This window comes from Balaenoptera acutorostrata, chromosome 13 (assembly GCF_949987535.1).
Source record: "Balaenoptera acutorostrata chromosome 13, mBalAcu1.1, whole genome shotgun sequence".
Lineage (NCBI taxonomy): Eukaryota > Metazoa > Chordata > Mammalia > Artiodactyla > Balaenopteridae > Balaenoptera > Balaenoptera acutorostrata.
The window spans coordinates 65143777-65158702 of NC_080076.1; the positions used below are offsets into that span (position 1 = coordinate 65143777).

General features: G+C 44.1%; 1 protein-coding gene across 1 annotated transcript in view; it reads left to right on the forward strand.

Annotated features, from left to right (window-relative positions):
* Positions 1–14926, forward strand: part of LDLRAD4 (low density lipoprotein receptor class A domain containing 4) — a 298933-nt gene that overhangs the window by 233270 nt on the left and 50737 nt on the right.

The window sequence follows — 14926 nt, forward strand, 5'->3', positions numbered from 1 at the left end:
GACACGGTGAGACCCGGACATGGTGGGGACTCCAAGGTATGGTGGTTTCTTCTGAGTAAAGAAATGGAACAGTGTCCCTCTGTTGCCTTAGGCAGTAGGAGCAGGTCACTCCTAACCTCCGTCTTGGCTTCTGCAGTTGTCCCCGACCCCTTCTCTGTGGCGCCAGGCTACTTGGGCGGGTCCCTCCGGCTGCCCGTCTCCCCGGCCCCCACAGCTGTTTCTTCTGTGCCTCCGTTTATGGTGGAGTCACATCTCACTTCAGGCACGGTCACTTTCCATTTGCTTTTATCTTGGTGGCCGGTTCTCTCTTCTGATTACCCATCTCTGGGGAGCGTCTTGTGTGTCCCTGGGAGGCGGGCACAGCAGCTACCGCTCGGCTGTCTGGGTGTCGCGGAGGCTCCCAGTAGTGCCGTGACTGGTCCCAGTCATCCTCCTCATCGGCTGATCACACAGCGACCTGTGGGCCCAGGAGCTGGCTGTCCACGGGTGCCTCCTGCAGGTAGTTACACACCCTGACGGCTGCAATCTGAACCCTGTTGCTAGGCATGGTGTTATTTAACTAAACTGTGGTCACTGAAGTTTCTTCACATCTGAACTGTGTAAAGCAAGGGCAGCCTTTTGGTGTCCGTGTGCAAGAGAGTCACTCGTGTACCTGCCATGAATGATGTTGCTGGGACGCGGGGATAGACAGTTGTGAAGTGTTTTCCAAAGGGCCTGTGCCAGTTTACACTCACCAGCGGTGAGTTCCTTCTGTGCCTCGCCAGCACCGTGAGACTCTGATTTTGTCAGGCTGTCGAGGGTGAAAGAACGACTCACTGCAGCTCTAATTGGCATCTACCTGCTATGTTTATTGGTTCTGGTTTTTCTTATGTGAAATGCCTCTTCAGGGTTTTTGGCCCATTTTCTTGTGGGTTGTTTGGGTCAAGATCTGTGAAGAGTCTGAGTTCTACTGTAGTCACCAGTTTTAGGGATGCTGGCAGAAGACCCCAGACTCCTGGGTTAGAGACTTTATTGCTCATAGAACAAAGAGCATGAACCTCGGCAGAGTCTCAAGTTTCCTTCGTCTGAGGCCCCCGGCGGTGACCACTTTTCACTAAGTTCAGGGACAAATTTTGTTCCACTTTTTCTAGTTGGATGACTCCCCTTGTAGGATGCATGTAAATAACGGACCGGTTACTCCTCCAACAAGCCCCCTGTGTAACCCAGGGGAGCTTCATCTTGGAGAGAACCTGCAGTGACCTGACGGTTACAGGATCTACTGCTGGTATTTCCTTAGACATTCTGAAGTCTCCTACAGCCACCTCTAAGGGGCTAGTGACAGTTTTGGGGAGGGTGGCAAGAAGCATAGTCCTGGGGGCACATGAGGGGCCCCTGGAAAGAAAGTGGTGTTTACCGTTGTTGGGCAGTTTTTCTCTCCAGCTGTTTTTAAGGTCTTCATATATGATACTGTGTTCTCCCTATAATACATCTGCATAGATTTCTTTTCCTCTACCTCCTCCTCCTCCTCCGCTCCTGCCCTCCCCAGCCCCCCACCTTCACCTTCTTTTCCTCCATGTTTTGTGAGATTCCCAAATCTGTGGACTGTTGTCTTTCAACAGTTCTGGAAAATCCTCAGCTTCTGCCTCCCCACGTACTGTCCCTGCCTTGTTCTTTCTTTTTTCCTGTGATTTGCTGTTAGTCCTTCTGACTCTGTCCTCCCTGGCTCATCCTCTTCTGTGTTTTTCATTTTTGTTTTTCTGTGCTTCATTCTGGATAATGTCTTCTAGTCACTCCTGAGCTGTGTCAATATATTACTAAATCCATCCAATAAATTTTTGTTTAATTTATTATATTTTTCATTTTAGAAGTTTTTTTTGGTTCTTTCTCAAATTGGATTGGTCATTTTTAAAAATTTTGTCTTGCTCCTTATACCACGTTTCCAATCCCTTCTTTTTAACACATTAATTTTACCTTCTGGATCTGATACTTTTCATTTCTGAAGTCTTTGTGGGTCTTATTCAACTTTATGCTTCTGCTGGCTATCATTCATGGAGCTTTGTTTCTTGTTTGTTGTGCGATTTTTTTTTTTTTTTAATGTGAGCTTGTATTTCTTAGAACTGTATCTGTGGGAATTCCTGAGGCCTAGGCTGAAGGTGGGTTCTTCTGGGGGCTACATGCATCTGCATCCTCCAGATACTTTGGTGCACCCTCACTCAGCTTTGGATCATACCGTTTTTTCATTTTCATGAGCTCCAAGTTGTTGTGAGGGTATTTTATAACCAAGTATTCTTGTGCAAAATAGATATCTGGAATCTACTAGGTAAAATGAAACGTGCTAGCAACAGGTGATGAATACATGGGAACAGAGTAAGAAGGGTGTGTGATGAATACATGGGAACAGAGTAAGAAGGGTGTGTGAGTTTGAAAACAAAGAATAGTCCTTAACTGTAAGTATCCTCTAAAGGCCCTATAGTTTACCAGTTCTTTCTGAAAATACACTTATTAGGAGCTTGGGCAATGAAGTAAGCTACTAATAATCCCTCAGAGGAATTCAAGAGGATGAGTCTAGGTTTCTTAACCGTTCAGTTGGAGGCAGCTTTCCAAGTCTGCTAAGTACTGTCTTCCAGTGTCAGTGGAAAGCGGCCCAGTTCGGTTTCTCTGGTGACGAGAAGCATGAGCTGGACTAGTGGTGGGGACAGAGTGGCAGTCAGCACCTCAGTAGTTCCTGTCTGGGTTTTCCGGAGCTGTGTTCCACCAGCCTTCAGCGCTGTTTGCTGACGTGTTAATAGGTTTCTCCTGACAAAGGAAGCGCCATATTCACACAAGGTGGGGACAGTGGGAATGCACCCAGCTGCTCAGGAATGCCACCTGGGAAGTGCTTAGGGGTGGCTATTCTTGTTTTTGTATAAGCATATTTATCTTTTTTCATAAATGATACACTGTAGTGCTCTACAGCTTTTTAAAAATCGAGGCATAGTTGAGTTATAATATATGTTTCAGGTGTACAGTATAGTGATTTACAATTTTTAAAGGTTGTACTCCATTTATTATAAAATATTGGCTGTATTTCCTGTGCTGTACAATATATCCTTGTAGCTTATTTTATACTTAGTATAAAATATGGGGTGACTTAATCTAGGGGTGCCTGTTCTTTAGGACAGCAACTGAAAAATGCACTCACATAGAACTTTATATGAGACTAAGAAGACAGTAATTTGTCAAAAAACAGAGAGGATGTTCCGATGGAGAATACACACTCCCGTCGGCCCCGTCCCAGCCGTGCCTGCCGGCGGGGCGTGCCTGCAGGGTCTCACTGGAGCCAGACTTGGGACGAGCGTCCTGCACTTGTGCCCTCCCCTCCCGACATCCTTTTCTTACTCCCCTCATGTGCCTGTGATGGATCTGGATCCATGTTCTCCACGCAGGACTGACCCTTACCCTCAGGTTCTGCTTTTGTATCAATAGATTCCAGTGTGTCTGCGGTAACTAGATAGCAAGAGTGTGTGTGTGTGTGTGTGTGTGTCCTCTGAACCTCCTCAACGGAGCTGTTCTGTGTCTTAACTATGAATCCTTGTTTGGGAGATTGGTTGGGAAGATGGATTCTCGTCTTGTGAAACACACTGACACCAGTGGGAGACGTTCCGCAGCCTTGAGGGCTTTGGCTCCTGCTCTTATCAGAGGTGGGAGGTGCTAAACCAGACCAGGAGATGGCAGGTGCCCGCTAGTGCCTCTGTCCACCTCCTCCGTGAGTCCTGTGCTGGGCCTCCTGCCAGGGGCATGAATGGGGTGGTGGGACCAGAGTCACCAGGACACAGTCACCCTTGGTCACTGCTCTGGTGTATGGTGAGTGGGCGGGGGGCCGGGGGGGGCCTCTGGTCTGGGGCCGTCCTTGCCCCGGGGTCCACAGCAGTGAACACACCACCAGGAGTCATCTGCGTTACCTCAGCCCTGTTGCTTACTTGCTCTGTGTTTTGGACTTTTGAAAATACCTTAAATTTGGGAGATAACTCAGGACAAGAATGAGAACTGTGGAAAAATTAAATTATAAAATAGTAACAGTTGTTCCTGGAGCTGTAATATGAAATTGCGTAGCCATCCTGCTTTCTCTAAGGCTGGCGAGGAAACCTCTCCGACCCGGGGCTTCGTTTCTACGGGCCGTGCGCTGGCCTCCTGTCCTTCCTTCATGGGGTCACAGGCAGTGACTCCCCTGAAGCCCTGCTTGCTCCTGACTCTTTCAACACACCAGCAAATGTTACCTGTTGATTTTGTTGGCTTATGTCATTTTTTCCTAAAGCAGGGGAAAAAGGAAGATATTTCTGATCTGGTTCTTTTGTTTGAAGTAAGAAATGCTTCCGTTTTCCTGTCTAATCTACTCTTTAGCACTGGCGGCACCAGGCTGAGTTCTTGCTCCCTGGATAAGCTTGTTTGATGACCGTGCTGTGACACAGAATGAACGGGCCTCTGATGCCACTGCCCAGGCAGCCCCTTGAGATGGAACATTATCCACAAATGGGTCTAGACAATCTTCTACAACAGACTAGTTTTTTATATTTGTGTAGATGATACTGCACTTAACAGCATGTGTGTACACATTCCTATTTTCCCAGATACTTGGAGGGCCAGTCCTCATGTCTGCACTGGGTGGTCCTGAGGGCTGAATTCCAGTTAAGAAATTACTGTGCAGATGGGATGTGTGTTCTGAGGTGCTGGGGAGCAGGGCACCTGCTGGAAATACTCACCGGTCCTTGTCTACGCCGTTCAGGTGGAAGCTTGCCCACAGCAGAAAGGGGCCAGTGATGTGACATCAGCCACAAAGCCATATCCTGCATGTTTAGCCCTGTCTTCTTTATGTGGGCCAAAGGTAGCTTTACTTCTTTGAATGAGCCCAGGTTCATAAAAACCCAGCAGTGAATTCTAGGGTGCTCTTGGTTTTAGTTTTGGTTTTGAAATTTTAGTAAGAAACTCATTACCAACCTTTTTTGTAAATAATATTTTACAATATTATCTTAAATATATAAGGTATAGAACTATGTGTTTAATACATTTATTAGGTGTTTAAAGTTCAGAAGCATAAAGAAGAAAACTAAACGTCTTCTAAACCCACTGCTTGGGTGCAGGATTGGACTCAGATCTTCATCTGGTTTCTCCACCTTCCTACTCAGGTGGAGCATCCCCTGCCTCTTCATTTTCAGGCAGTGAACAGGACCTTGGTCACAGTCACAACCAGTGATTGAAAGCTATAGCCGTCCCCAGCCCCGGCCCCCCAACCCCGGCTGGTGTGTGTGTGTGTGTGTGTGAGCTGAGGGCGGTGGCGGGGGGCATCTATCCTTCCACCCCCTGCCCACGTCCTGAGCACATGGTGAGGCAGTGGGGGGGGGCGGGGGGCGGAAATGCCCTGCTTGCCTGGCGAGGCCCTGGGATGGTTTGCAAGTTGCACTCTTTGGGTCTCTGTGTGTTTATAGCTGACTCTTTTGTGTGCTTTCATGGTATGTGAGGCAGATTTGTGAGATGGTCCCCAACATTCCTGCCTCTCATCTGAGTGTGGGTGGGGGCTGAGACCATGACAGGATTGTCACTCCCGTGACTGGGTTATAGTAGTTGGCAGATGTGAGGAAGGTCCTGGCTGGGCCTGGTCTCATGAGATGAGTCCGTAAAAGAGACAAGAAGCAACTTGAAGAAGTGAGAGGAGTGAGGACCTTAGTCCTGTGACAGCTGGGAGCCAGCTTTTGCCACTGGTGTGGAGGAGTGTGGAAGGGGGTCCTGAGTTCCAGCCGAGAGGCGGCCTCAGAGACCCTGAGCAAAGGGCTGGCCTGCAGCACCGTGAGCTGAGCGCTAAGCACCGTGTTTGTGGAGATTGGTTGTGCAGCGGTGGGAAATCGCCCCGCTGCTTCTGCAGGCCCCTGCTTCTGCAGCTTCTGAAGGCTGGGAGCCTTCTCCTGCCCTTCCTTGGTGTGGCCACACCCCCGCTGTTTGGATGACCCCCCTGCAAGTGGACCCTTTTTCTATCGGGATCCCATTGCTTTTCTGGTTGGACTGTTTGGGGAGCATTTAATCCCTCGTGACCCTCATCCTTTGCTTTGGCAGATTGGGAAACCCTCTGCCCCATCCCAGGCAGCAGGAGCAGCTGTTTTCCTTCCCTGCCTCCAAAACAGCCAGTCAGCCCGTTTCTCTGTCTCTAGATTTCTCAGGTGGGAACCAGGCAGCAGTCCACTGAGCCTCCCTGGCCTGTTGGAAACGTTCTGGATGGTCCCATGAGCCTGTGCCCTGGCAGGGGTCCTAGTGAGGCACATGGCACATGTTCTCCAGAGGAATTTCTCTTCACAGAGTTCTTCCAGAGTCAGGGCCCCTGGATCAGTCTGGACCTGGCGCCCCCTCCTCTTCCCCTTCGAGCGCCAGAGAAAGCCTTCCCAGTCGATGCTGAGGCCCTTTCGTGCTTTGGTGCAGGTCGGCGTTGAAGGCTTTTGCAGCTGTCTGCTGCTGATTGTTTATTTTTAATTTATGCTTTCCTTTGAAAATATGCACTTGATCTGTACCCTCGCTTTGACATATTATTGCATCTTGATGCTTCATTCAAAACTTCCAATTTCACATCCTGTCATACTTGTTTAATTTTTTTTCTAAAGAAAACTAATATAAGTTTCTTGATGTTTCTAAAAAATGAAGCCAGTTAAATAGAGGCATATCTTCTGATTCGTATTTTAGCAGAGTGGTTACTCCTGTTTGGCAGTAGAGTCTGAAGAAGGCTGGCCCTGACTTGCTGAGTCATCTTAGTGCTGGAAAGGGAAGCTTCTGTCTTCCAGCATCAGCATCACTTAGCTGGTACCTCAGTGATACCACGTAGCAAACCACTCCAAAAACCCCGGGGCCGGGGCTCGTAAAAAAATGATCATTTACTATCACTCAGTCACCAACCCCCTCTCACCCCCGTCTTCACTGCAAGTCCTGCTCATTCCAGCAGGAGCGGTGGCGTTGGATCTGGGGAGAGGACTGTGCAGCACCTCACCAGGGGGCTGCTGATCGATGCAGGACCTCTGTGGTTGAAGCCCTTCACTCTTTAAGTCACAACTAAGCCCACGATTTTATGCTCAGCTTCTGAAGCTTTAAGTGTGACTTGACCTTCTTGATGTTAAAGAGAATTAAAATGACAGTTAAGTTGGCTTGTGTCACTCTCCACCCTGCCCCAGTTCTAAATTAAGGCTGCCCTAGTTACAGCTGCTTTTCCTCCCGTGACTGTCGGTTTGAGAGGATGAGTGTGCCTGGTTTGCATGGGTGCACACTCGTGGCAAGCACGGACACACCGGTGCTCGGTGCACTGAGCTGTGTTCCTCTGGAAAACAGTGTATGGTGGTGGCGAGAGAGTGCTTTGGGAGTTGGAAGGTCTGACTTCTTATTTTTGTCCCTTTCAGCAAGTGACTTAACATCCAAGAGTGTTCATGTCCCCGTCTGTAAAATGGAGACACGAACATCAACGCTTTGTTTTGCTGGATGATGAAGAGTGTAGTGTTCAGTCAGCCCTTGGAGTCTCCCATTCAAATCTCAAACTTTAAACACTTTAGAAGGTCTGCCTTTGAGATCATCCCAGTAATCCTGGACAACTGGAACACTAGCCAGTCAGGGTCCCCAGGCAAACACATTCCCATAAACTCAACTGGTCGTAGAGAAATGTTACCAACACCATTGGAAGTTAATGGGCTAAAGAAGCATGAAAGGGGTAGGTGGATGGCATTGGAGTAAGGACATTTGTCCAAGGAATTAAACAGTCAGGCAACCAGATGACCTTGATAACTAGTCTGATCTCACCCCCAGATTTTGATGCTTATCACCTCATATGTGGTTTTATGTTCGTGGAGAAGACTCAGCTGCTGGCAGACTTGGCAGAAGCAGAAGAGAGGCATGTTCGTCGGTGTAATAACTTTAACAGCAGGAGTGCTTGTAAAACATTTTGGATTCGTAGCCCCTAGGGCATAGCCCTCTTTGCGCCTGGGTTCCTACCACGCAGTGCCACACTCGGCCCTGGGCCCCAAAGCCAGGGCCAGTGGGTCCCATCCTGGGCGGGGGCGGTAGAAGGAGCCCTTGGTCAGGAGCTCAGAGTCCCCCTGTCAGATCTGCTGACTGGAAAGCAAAACAAAACAGCCTAATAGAAGTGAGCTCCACTTGGCCAAAATAGTATGCATCGTGTTTTTCTTCGTTTTGGTTAATAACAGCTATTAATTCATCCATCGTTTCCATTAATTCATCCATCATGTTTTCTGAGCAACTACTGTGTGTCAAGGGTTAAGGGATAAGCTGGTGAACAAGGGCCCCTCTAACACTCTTTGTTCTAGTTATGGGCTCAGGTTTAGTATCAGCCAGAGGAGCCTCTGTCTGAATGAACTTGTGTACATTAATCTGCATAGAGGGATATATATATTTTTTTTTACCAAAATTGATTTGTCAGACTGATAATCCATTCATTTTGATACATTTTTGGTCCCCAGCTGTTGACAAATATTTGATTGCTTAACTCTCCATGATTTCTTTGAAAGAGTAAGGAAGGAAGGGAAGATAAAATAACATTGAAATTAGTAGATTTGGGGATTGTGGAACATCTCAAGGAGAAAAGGCTTAATGGGAAAGAAAGTAGAAACAGAATTAAGGATTTACATTTAGCTTATGATCTCAATTTTTCACATTTTTTGCATAAACTAGAGCATTTCCCCACTATGCCTAGCAAGGTTTTAAATATCTGGCTTTAATTTGAATATTGATTTTATTTATGGGTGGTACCCCCAGTTGCCCATGACCATTGATAATTTGGAAGTGATTGTGCTCTGGTCCTTACCATAAAGTAGTATTCCATGTATCTGAATTTAGGTAATAGAGGCTTAAAAATGTCTATGTCTATAGCTGGAAGGAGGGAGGGAGGGAGGGAGGGATGGGTAGGCTTTTTCTGAATTGAGTTTAATGACTTGCCTCAATAGGTGAATGATGTTCTACATTGGGGATTAAAGGGACTTCTCAGTTTCTCTCTTGAACATAATGTGTCTTTCCCTGAACTGAGGGAAGTCTAAGGAAACTTGCACAGCTCTCTTACTTGACAAGAGGCAAAATGGAATGATGCTGTAAAAACTGTATGAAACACAGTAATTTAAAATGCAATTTTAAGGTGCATTTAGTTTGAATGGTCCGTGAAGCTGTTGCGTTCCTGTTTGTGTTTGTGTTTAGTTCCCTGGAGTAACTTCAGGTGTGTCTCCTGGATGTCCAGCTGCCTTCCTCCTTGTAATTCCTGTGGATTGTTAGGACCAGCCATTTCCTTCTGGTTTCTGCCACTGAAACTCCTGGCAGTTTTATACTTTGCTGCCTTCTTTAGTTTTTATAGATGATTATTTCAAGGCAATTCTTACCTGCACTTCCCTATAACTCTCTCTCTTTCTCTTTAATGTAGCATCTGCATGAATATATCAACACTTTTTAAAATCAAAGGGTAGTTGGCTCACTGCAAGTCTGGGTATGTTTGGTATTTGGGCTTCCTGGTGATGCTCCACATGTGTCAAATTTATTTTCAGAAAGCTGGTTAAATTTTTAATGGGACCCATAGTTAAATCACCCTGTAAACAGAAACTGTTTATCTTTTTTGTAAAGAGGAATGTTATTTACTTTTTTAGCCTAAATAAATGAGAAGGTTTGCCTATATTCCTTTGCAGTTTGAAGGAAAATACCTTGAAATAGGGAAGACTTCAAGAAAGAGGACTAGAAAGTTTTATAATCTCTCTTGAAGAACAGCAGAAATGCTCCAGCAGCACCTCTGATGGTTGAGGCTGGAGTCGATCCCTGTCTGCTCGGCTGCTCCACACGGGTCCAGTCCAGCCGAGGGGGAGGTGGGGCAGCTGGAGGCATGGCTCGCTCTCTCCATGGAGGCGTCAGGCCGGCTGGATCCTCATCTCTTTTAGTTACATGTTAGTTGGCTCCTTTAAAGGGAGGAAGGGTAGGCAGAGAGACAGACATAAAAGCCTCTGGTTAGCGTTGAGAAGCCACCCTGTCCACTGAACAGTCTGGAGACCCCCAGAGGGTTACTTCCTTTGCCCTTGACCGTGGAGACTGTCACTGACTGAGCAGATGGGTTTTTAACCACAGTGGTCACTGGGCCAGTCAACACATACGTGTTTATGTTTGCTCTCTGCCTTCGTACTCACTTCTTCCCCTGGCCCCAGGCCACTTCTGATCTGCTGTCTGTCACTCTCTTTTTTCCTTTTCTAGAATATAATATAAATAGAAGCATACATTATGTCATCCTTCTAGTTTTACTGCTTTCATTTAGTATGACATTTTGAGATTCATCCATGTGATGGTATGTATCAATGTTCCTTTTTATTGCTGAGTAGTGTTCCATGGTACGGCTATGCTATAATTTGTTTATCCCTTCATCAGTTGATGGATATTTGAATTGTTTCCAGTTTGGGGCTATTATGAATAATGCTTCTATAAATATTCACACAGAAGTTTTGTGTGGACATATATTTTCATTTCTTTTTGGTAAATACCCAAGAGTTGACTGGCCAGGTCCTATAGTAAGTATATGTTTAAGTATATGTTTTAAAAAACAGGTAATGCCATACTGGTTTTCAAAGTGGCTATACCATTTTGCATCCCAACCAGCAATGAGGGAGAGTTCCAGTTGCTCCACATTCTAACACTTGACATTGTTAGTCTTTTTACTGTTAGTCATTTTCGTGGTTGTGTAATACATCAAGTTGTTTTGGTACACATTTCCCTGATTGAGCATTTCTGATGTTGAGCATCTCTTCATGAGTTTATTGGTTATTTCTGTATTTACTTTTGTGAAGTGTCTGTTAAAATCTTTTGCTCATTTTTATTTGGGTTGTTTGCTTTTTTATTGATTTGTAAGACACCTGTATATACTCTATATATAAGCTTTTGTCAAAAATATATTTTGCAAATAGTCTCTCCTAGGCTGTGGCTTGGCTTTCTGTTTTCTTAGCTGTGTTTCAAAGAGCAGAGTTTAATTTTTATGAAGTCCATTTTATAATTTTTAGAATACAGGTTGTAGTTTTTGTGGCCTATGTAAGAAATATTTGCCTAACCTAACATCACAAAGGTTCTCTTCTATATTTTCTTCTATAAGTTTAATAGTCTTGGCTCTTGTGTTTAGTTCTGTGATCCCTATTGAGTTAATTTGTGTGTGTGGTGTAAGAGTCAAGTTCACTTTTATCCATACATTTCCATTTGGTGAAAAGTCTGTCTTTGCCCCATTGAAAAACCATAGCACCTTTATTGAAGCTCAGTAGGCCATATAAGGATGGGTCTTTTTTTGGACACGCTATTCTGTTCCATTGATCTGTATATCTATTCTGACACTAAATACACTTTCTTGACTACTGCAGCTTTATAAGACCTCTTGAAATTAGGTAGTACAAGTCCTCCAACCTTATCCTTTTTCACGATGCTTTTGGCTTTAGGTCCTTTTCCTTTCCATATAAATTTTCAACTTAGTTTGTCAACCTGTTCGAAAAAGCATGCTAGGATTTTAATTGTAATTGACTGAATTTAAATATTAATTGGGGAAGAATTGCTATCTTAATAATATTGAATCTTCCAGTCTTCCACCGCAATGAGAAGCCCGTGCACCGCAACAAAGAGTAGCCCCTGCTCACCACAACTAGAGAAAAGCCCACGTGCAGCAACGAAGATCCAACGCAGCCATAAATAAATAAATAAATAAATAAATAAATAAATAATTTTGTTGAACTTGTCAAATAACCAGCTTTTCTCTTCATAATTTTCTGTATTACTTTTCTGTTTTTTATTTCATTGATTCAGTTCTTATCTTTATTATTTCCTTCCATTTACTTACTTTGGATTTAGTTTGCTCTTCTTTTTCTGATTTTTTTAAAGTGTGAACTCAGATTATTGTTTTTATATCTTCTTTTCTAATATAAGCATTTAAAGCTATAGACTTGCCGCTAAGTACTGCTTTAGCTGTATCCCACAAATTTTGAAATGTTTTATTTTTATTATTATTCGTTTCAGAATATCTTCTAATTTCCCTCATGATCTCTTCCTTGACCCATGGATTATTTAGAAATAAATTGTTCAATTTCCAAATATTTGGGGCTTTCCTAGTATCTTAATATTGTTAACTTCTAATTTAATTCCATTGTGGTCAGACAGTGCATTTTGTATGACTCTGGTTTTAAAATTAATTGCTACTTGTTTTTAGGCCTAGCATATGGTCTTTCCACATATACTTGAAAAGAATATCTATTATGCAGTTGTAATGTCTTTAAAAGTCCTGGTGGCTGATAGTGTTTTTCAGATCATTTATGTATTTGCAATTTTCTTCTTCTTCTTCTCCTTCTTCTTCTTCTTATTTTTATTATTAGTAGTAGTATTAGTATTAGTTTAGGGGAAAGAAAACTACAGGGCTAAATGTATCCTGCTGCCTATTTTTATAAATAAAGTTTTATTGGAATATAGCTACACCCATTTTTTTATATATCATCTCTGGCTGCTTTTGCACTACCAAAGCTGAGTTAAATAGCGACAGAGACTGTATGGCCCAGAAAGCCTATGATATTTGCTATCTGGTCCTTTATAGAAAAAGTTTGCTGGTCTCCAAGTTGTCCCAGTGACTGGTGAGAGGGAGGATTAAAACCTTATTTTAATGATAGTTGGAATCATCTCTCTCTCTCCCTTTGATTCTGTTTTTGCTTTGTGTGTTTTGTTGTTCTTTTTTCAGATGCATACACATTTATGATTGCTGTGTTCTCCTGATGAATTGACCTTTTATCATAGTGAAATGTCCCTTTTTATCTCTGATGATACTTTTTGTCATGAAGTCCATGTATTTGATATTAACATTGTCCTTCCAGCCTTCTCACTATTTGTGTTGTATATCTTTTCAGTTGATTTACTTGAAGCTGTTGTTTATTTGTGAAATTTGGTTAAAGGATTGGGTGGAGTATGGAGAAAAGTGAAAAGTGTCTTATGGGAATGGAGACTGAGAAACTACCTGGAAACTGAGGGAAGTGAGAACTGGCATTTTGGTCAGGGTTTTCTTTTTTTTTAATAAGTTTATTTATTTATTTTTATTTGTTTATTTTTGGCTGCACTGGGTCTCTGTTGCTGTGAGCGGGCTTTCTCTAGTCGTGGCGAGCAGGGGCTACTCTTCATTGCAGTGCGCGGGCTTCTCATTGAGATGTCTTCTCTTGTTGTGGAGCACGGGCTCTAGGCACGCAGGCTTCAGTAGTTGGGGCACGTGGGCTCAGGAGTTGTGGCTCACGGACTCTAGAGTGCAGGCTCAGTAGTTGTGGTGCATGGGCTTAGTTGCTCCGCAGCATGTGGGATCTTCCCGGACCAGGGCTCGAACCTGTGTCCCCTGCATTGGCAGGCAGATTCTTAACCACTGTGCCACCAGGGAAGCCCAAGTCAGGGTTTTCGGGACCAAGTTCATCAGGCATCCTGGTTACTGCAATCCAGTATAAATATAGTATGCGTAACCTTGATCATGCTCTTGATCCTTGATTTCTTCACCTGTGAAGTGAGGATAAGAATACATTTGTATTTATCTCAAACCAAATTAATGTATGTGGATAGTTGTGCAGATGACCAAGCACCATTAAAGAATTATTTTAAAGAGTGGGACAGGATAGTGTAAATGGGAGCAAAAGACAGCTTTCCATTCATAGATTTTTTTTAATGTGAAGGATGTCATTTAAATTTCTGATTTCTTTCTATGACTCTTGTTGTGACCGTGAAAAGCTTTCTTTAGGGAAGTTTGGCTCTGGTCAGTGTTCAGGGCCATAGGGTTTATCCACTTAATGAAGCCTTTGAAGGCGTGATGATTCATCTTTTCCTTATTTGTCCCTAAAAGGGACATTGAGGTTCTTAATGAGAAATTCGGTTTCCTTTGGTATAACTTTGCTTTGGTTTTAATTCTCCTCCCCTGATCACAAAGGGAAAAAAAAAGCTCAAGTGGTTCCTGCCACATTTTTTCTCAAGGTAGACCGATTGCTCTTACAGGTCTGTTGGAGTAGTGAAAGCCTTCATAATGCCTTCCTAGCAGCACTTTATTTTGAGGCCTCTGGAGAGATTTGGGGTCCTGAGTGCATGTGGAGACCACACCATGAGCAGCTGGGGGCCTGTCTGAGGAATGACGAGCTGAAGGAGGAAGTTTAGTAGAGTAGTTTTTCAGTCACTAAATGCAGTTCAATTTCATCTTGTTTTATTGGCATAGAAATAGAGCTACTCAAGGGAGGGACCAGAACTTGAAGAAGCTTGAGTTTTGCCAACAGGAAACGCAGACTCGAGCTCTTCTGACTCAGCGTGCTTCACTGTAGAAAGCTCTGTGTGTGCTGCAGATAAACAGAGATTATTTTCCACCCTGGTTCACCTCTTTAAAGACAATCTATACTACCTCTCCCACCCCCACCTATTTCAGTATTCATCACTGTTAGAGTATTTGCATTTTCTTTTTTGCCCAAATAGGAATAACACATGAATTAGCTATTGTGATCGCTGTGTCTTGTTGGAGGAAAGAAGTTACATCAGAAATTTATGGGACTAACATCAGGATTAATATTTGCATGTTTGCTTAGTCGTGTCCTGGATTTAAGTGCATGCAACAGGTAAAGAGTCCACACTCTAAATATAATTCTTATTTCAAAAAGACAATCTCAGGTCTGTGAAAAGGAAGTATAATCAGTGTCCTACTGGAGAGGAGGAATAGGTGCTGAGATGGTAGACAGACGTCCTGATATGAGGCCAGGCGGCTGTGCCCTGGGCTAGCTGTGGCCTACTGGGCCCTTGAAAACCACGGCCAGGCCCACTGGGACAGCTCTGGAGGCCCTGACATCCCTGGGGGGTGTGGGAAGACCGAATGGCAGGCATCAACATGCTAGGGTTCTTTCTGGCCCAAGAGCAAGAAAATAAGAAAAACACAGTTGAAAAT